At 46.1% G+C, this 6,223-nt stretch overlaps 1 long non-coding RNA gene across 1 annotated transcript; it reads left to right on the forward strand.

Moving 5' to 3' along the window:
- Positions 1 to 3,823: 3,823 nt before the first annotated feature.
- LOC130465755 (uncharacterized) lies at positions 3,824 to 4,254 on the forward strand. Its single transcript, XR_008925776.1, has 3 exons — positions 3,824 to 3,947; positions 4,030 to 4,170; positions 4,240 to 4,254. It is a non-coding gene; the product is annotated as an uncharacterized lncRNA (long non-coding RNA).
- Positions 4,255 to 6,223: the final 1,969 nt, after the last annotated feature.

Consider the following 6,223-nt stretch of genomic DNA (forward strand, 5'->3'; position numbering starts at 1 on the left):
GCCATGTTGATTCTCTACTTCATTTTGAAATTCTCAGAATTTCTCAAACGATTCAGACTTGTGCTTCATTAAGTAAATATAGCCATATCTACTGAAGTCGTCCGTAAACGTTATGAAATAGCTGAACTCACCTCTAGCTTTCGTACTCATAGGCCCACATACGTCCGTATGTATTAGCCCTAGTAGTTCGCTTGCTCTTTCTCCCACCTTTGAGAGAGGTTGCTTTGTCATTTTTCCAAGTAAACAAGATTCGCATTGATCAATCTTCTCTAAGTCGAATGATTCTAGAATTCCTTTCCGTTGAAGTAATTCCATGCGCTTTATGTTTATATGGCCTAATCGACAATGCCACAGAAATGTGAGATCCGAATCACCAGTTTTAGCCTTTTTGGTATTTATGTTATAAATGTGTTTGCTCGTATCTAGCACATAAAGACCGTTTTCTTGTTGTGCTGAACCATAAAACATTCCATTCAAAGAAAAAGAACAACTATTGTCTTTAAATTGAAAACTAAAACCTTTAGAATCAAAACTTGAAATGGAAATGATGTTTCCGGTGATACTAGGAACATAGTAACAGTTTTCTAGTTCCAAAACAAACCCACTAGGCAAAGAAATAAAATAAGATCCTACGGCTAATGCAGCAATCCGTGCTCCATTTCCCACGCGTAGATCAATCTCTCCTTTATCAAGCTTTCTACTTCTCCCTAGTCCCTGTGAATTGGAACATAAGTGTGATCCTGTGAGGGGGTCGAAAAAGCGCGAGGCTAATGCGTGACCTTGTCCCCCGTGGGTGTGACGATTCTTTTTATTCAATCAAGTGTAATTGGATTTCCTGTGAGTATACACCCAATTGACTAGTAATATAGGAGTCGTCATTCAGTTTTTAACGACAATGAGAAAAACTGACAAAATCCGGTTATCGTGACATAAAGGGAAAACCGATCCTTTGATTTTCGGAAAAAGGGAAAACCGATCCTTTGATTTTCAGAAAAAGGGAAAACCGATCCTTTGATTTTCGGAAAAAGGGAAAACCCATCCTTTGATTTTCGGAAAAAGGGAAAACCGATAAAAGTTATCGCTGCAGCGACTAAGGACCTGCGCTGTTAGTGACGCAGACCCCGCCCGCTGAAGGTGGGCGAGCTTGTCCGCTGAGGGTGGACCCACCGTCCGATAGAAGTGGACGAATCTGTTTGATGTTTTTGAAAATAAGGACCTACGCGGTTTGTGACGTAGACCCCGCCGGCTGAAGATGGCGAACCTGTCCGCTGAGGGTGGACGCCCCGTCCGATAGAAGTGGACGAATCTGTTTTGAAATTTTTTTTTTTTTTTTTTTGAAAATAAGGACCTACGTGGTTTGCGCCGTAGACCCCGCCGGCTGAAGATGGCGAGCCTATTTTAAATTTGAAGACTTTATTCTTCGAAAAACTGAGGACCTGCGCGGCTTAGTGACGCAGACCCCGCCCGCTGAGGGTGGGCGAGCCCATTTTGAATTTCTTATTTTGCATGTGTAGAAGAGATTTTGGTGGTTACAACCTGTTGGTGGGTCGTAATATTTCCTGATTAGATGTGTCCTGTAAGTGGGTCCACATTGTGTATTTTTTGTTTAACAATATTTTTGTTTATATATTTTTCTTCTTTTTTTTTGGGATAGAAATATCAAGATAACGGATATCTTACACAAAATAGGGGAGTACGCGTGCCCGACAGCGAATATTCGCTGTCTAGGAAGCATTTTCAGCGCCCAGCAGTGGGCGCGAGAATTTCTAACGCTCAGAGCTGGGCGTTGAAAATGCGAAGGGGGGGCTGGTCTTTAAGTTCGCGGACCGTCTCCTTCCTTTCCCATTTCCACCATTTTCGCTCAAACTTCTTCACTTCTCTCTACTGATTTTTGCTCGTTTTCTTCACTTTCCTTCACGAATTCTACTCCAAATTACTTCCCAATCTTCCCAATGTAAGTAATTTTCAATAATTTTGAGATTTTTTGTCAATTTCAGTATTTTTGTCAAGTATTTTCATGTATGAAATTGATTTGGGGGTTTTTGATTTTGTGCCCCTTTTCTTCAATTAGATAGTTGGAAATGTTCCACATAACATGTTAATTAGTTTGTGCATGTTAATTTTTTGCAAGTATGTTGATTTTTGTTGAATTTGGGCATTTTCATGCTAGCCCCCATGTATACCTACGAATCTAGTATTTTCTTATAATGTAGGTGTTCTTGGTATATTGCTTGCGTTCCTCATAATTCATGAATGACAAATTATGGGAGAATTTTGATTTTGCTGGAGTTAATTTTTTCTTAGGGAGTTTTGCTAAGTATGAACTTAGTATCATGTTTTTAGGGAACAAAAATTGTATGACTCCATTTCATGAGTGAAATGCACTCTTTTTAGGGATCGGTATGAGTGCCGATTTTGTCAAAGGTATAATGCCTTGTTGTATTGTTGATCAGCATGTCTGACGAGTCGTTACCCCCTCCTGGTGGCCACGAGGTGCGTGGCATGACGCGTCAGTCGACTGGCCCGGGTCCCCTATGGGTGGGCCCTGAGCTTTGTGATGGTCGTGATCTGCACTACGACCTAGAGCACCATGTGACTTCCCGCCTTCACGCGAGGAGAGAGACTACGGTTCGCGGCTATGGCGCCGCGACGAGTGAGACCGTTTTTAGCTATCTGAGCTCGGACGCCCAGGCCTTGGTGAGGGCGAGCTCACTGTTTCCGGTGGTTGAGACCTTCTGAGAGATACTGCGGCTCAACATCTCCCTGTCCTTTCTGCGGTCGTTCATGAGGTGGTGGTGGGATACCACCAACACCTTCCATTTTCCTTGGGGCGAGATGACGATCACTCCTGAGGACTACACAGCTTTGACGGGTTTGACCTTTACAGGGAACCCCATTCGTCTGAGGTCGGACGGCCCATCGCCGACTGTTGCTGAGGGAACCAGGCTCCTGGGCTCGTGGATGGGTAGTAGGTTACCTTCGTACCAGCCCCGTGGGATACCTTTTGCTGACCTGATGTGGGCTTTGGAGCACGGGGTAGAGGAGTCGCCTTCGAGACAGGCTCGGCTGTTCTACCTCCATTTTATTACTTCCACTTTTCTATCAGGTCCGACTGACACCTTTGACCCGAGGTGGATAGGCATGGTGGAGGACGTGTCTACACTGGGTGACTATTGCTGGGGCGATTTGGGCTATGCGACGCTTGTCGGCCAGATGAGTTTGTCGGTGCGCGTCTCGGACCCGAGTATACGTCACTTTGTGATTACATTAGCGGGAGTGCCGCGTTTGATCGAGGTATGTGCCTAGACTTTCTTTTATTTTTCTCGCTTTTACCCGGCCTCTTTGTGGAGTTTTTTCTTTTTAACGTTTTATTATCCTTTTATTTTTGCAGCTGTGGGCCTTTGAGCACTTACCCTGGCTGGCTCCCCGAAAGGGGCAGAGGCCTTTGGAGTTCCCTGCCGGTCGTCGTTGGGGTTGGAAGAAGAAGATGACAGTGCGTCCACCGCCCGATACCGTGTGGGATCTTATCCGGGACGGGAACCCTGAGCATGTACAGAATCTTATCCTCTATCTCGTATTTCGTCATTCTTTTCATGTGCGAGATCTGACTGCGTTTTGTACGAAAACAGGTGGTTTGGACCCCATGGCTCTCTTTTAGGGGTACCAATGCTTCGGTCAAGGAGAGTTATGCCCTGAGCCAGATGCGGGTCTTGTTCGTTGGCCGCTGGGACCTTGTCTGGTACCTGGGAGAGCGGGTACGTATGCAGACGGTCGGGGTTTTTTCGGTGCCAAGGCCTCCGCCTGCGACCATGCTGTCTACTCGCTCGATAGGCGAGTCGTGGAGGGTCCACTCGAGGACTGGTGTGCCGGCGACAGAGTTGGTGATAGAGGGAGCTAGCTATTACCAGTTTATCCAGGATTCTCTTCGTCTCCCGGAGCCTGGCGCTGTAAGTTGCCTCCTCTCTTTGTATTGATTTTAGTGTTTTCATGTTCGTGCCCATGTGTTTATGCCTACTGTGTTTTGTGCAGGAGGGTCCTGACCCTTTGTTGGGGGGATGGGTGCTTCCCGATGCTCGGATCTCGTATACCGGAGAGAGTGGATCCGAGATTGTGGAGACTTTCCCGGAAGACCGGGTTTTCCATGCTCCGCTCCCTGAGGGAGTAGAGGCGGTATGCACCTTTTATTTGTGTACTCTTCTTTATTTTTTTCTTTCTTTTTTACTGACATTCTTGTTTTAGGTTCCGGCCCGTACGGCCAATGCGATGGTGGGGGTGATCAACCGGTTGAAGTCCGCGTTGGTTCGAGCTCGGTCTGCACTTTCTTGCAGGAGCCCCCACTCTACTCGGGTAATGTGCCCTCTCTTTTTTTTCTTAGGATCTGTACCTTTGGTTTGGCTTTCGGTTATTCACTCTCTTTTTGTCCCTTTTTGCAGACGGCTACTGGGCGTGCTGGGCCCGACGACGCGGGTCCCTCGGGCGGGGGACACAGTCGTCGCGAGAGAGAGAGAGCACGGCACTCGCCCCTACGGCATCGCCGTTCTGACACGGGGGCGAGTTCTTCCGGGGAGAGGTCCGAGCCGGAGCGTAGGCGGCGTTCCGTGTCGATGGCCCGAGAGCCTAGCCCCGAGTTGCAGTCGCAACCTCATTTTTGGGGTGACTCTGGCTGGGGTCCCTCATATCACGGGGAGTGGAGTGGATGGACCGGCGAGGCTTGGAGACATGGAGCCGATGACGAGTCTTAGGCTTACCTCCTGTTTTATACATATTCATTCTTGTGTTCCGCATGTATATATATATTTTTTGCGATTTTTGGTGCAAGAATGTTTTGAGCCTTCCGTGGGCTTTGTTTTAACATATTATAGCAATATTAGCTTCCTAAACCAACGACGGATTTCGAAAAGGAAAAGACTTTCGTAAAAATAATGAGTTCATATAAGAGTGCACATATATTTTTAGATTAACCGACTACTTGGGGTATTACATATGCATGTTCACTATTTTTTGTTTTTTGCCGACTCGTGTCATACTCCTTTGTTGGGCTTGTTCCTGGAAACTCTTGTGGCTTTTTCATTTTATTTGGTCTTGCCCGTGCATGGGTTAGGGTAGAGTGCCCTTTGCAATATCTTTTCTTCTTGATGCGTTGCATGACTTTATTATTTTTTAATTTTTTATTGGACCGAATCCTTGAGAAGGATTGCCTACGTATCTTGTCAGAATCAGGTCGCGCGTAGTTCTAGCTTTTTTGAAAAAAACTTTTGAAAGGGTGTTCATTACTCGTCTGCTTCCCCCCCAAGAGTTCGTGGTTCTTTTGAGGGTTAGAAAAAGGAGTACGAACACTTTGTAGAAGTGGGAGGGTAGCTGGCAAGAGAGAACGACGCCCGATTTAGGGCGAGGGAAATATCGGCGCCCAGACCTGGGCGTGAGAAATAACCGCGCCCAGTCCTGGGTGTTGAAGTTTTGTCCTTCGCTTTTTCTACTTTATCGAGTTTTATGCCGTTTGTTTAGAGTAATGCGCAGAATGTTTGCTTATGAGTCTTAATATGTTTTATTAGATGCCTTAACTCCGGACTGAATTTTGTTAAATATAGTACTTTTTCAGTTGGTCTAAGTTCGTGAGGTTAGCGAATTCTGCTCCATCTATATCGGCTTGTTGGACTGCTCCGCCAGGTAGGATAGTCTTTACAAAATATGGTCCTGTCATGTTAGGCCGGAATTTTCCTCGAGGGTCCGTAGTAGGTGCGCGGACTTCTTTTAAAACAAAATCGCCTTCTTTGATGTTTCGAGGTTTGACTCTTTTGTTGAATTGCCTTGCGATGCGCTTTTGATACACGTGCACGTGATGTAGAGCTCTCAACCTCCGTTCGTCTAAAAGGACGAGTTCGTCGTACCTAGCTTGAACCCAATCAGCTTCGGGTAGCTTGCTTTCTAGGACGACCTGGAGGGAGGGAATCTCCAACTCGACCGGTTGGACTGCTTCCATTCCGTATACCAAGGAGTAGGGTGTTACTCCAATGGAGGTGCGGATTGAGGTTCGATAGCCCCATAATGCGAAGTGTAATTTGTTGGGCCAATCCTTATGAACATATGTAATAGCTTAATGGTAAAGGCTTTATTGTTTAAACTCAAGATCAAGGGTTCAAACCTTATAATTTTCGGCCATTTTTTCGATTATGACTTTAATATTTTTGTTGGCCGCCTCTACCGCGTCGTTCATTTGCGGCCT

Source organism: Spinacia oleracea, chromosome 1 (genome assembly GCF_020520425.1).
Source record: "Spinacia oleracea cultivar Varoflay chromosome 1, BTI_SOV_V1, whole genome shotgun sequence".
Lineage (NCBI taxonomy): Eukaryota > Viridiplantae > Streptophyta > Magnoliopsida > Caryophyllales > Amaranthaceae > Spinacia > Spinacia oleracea.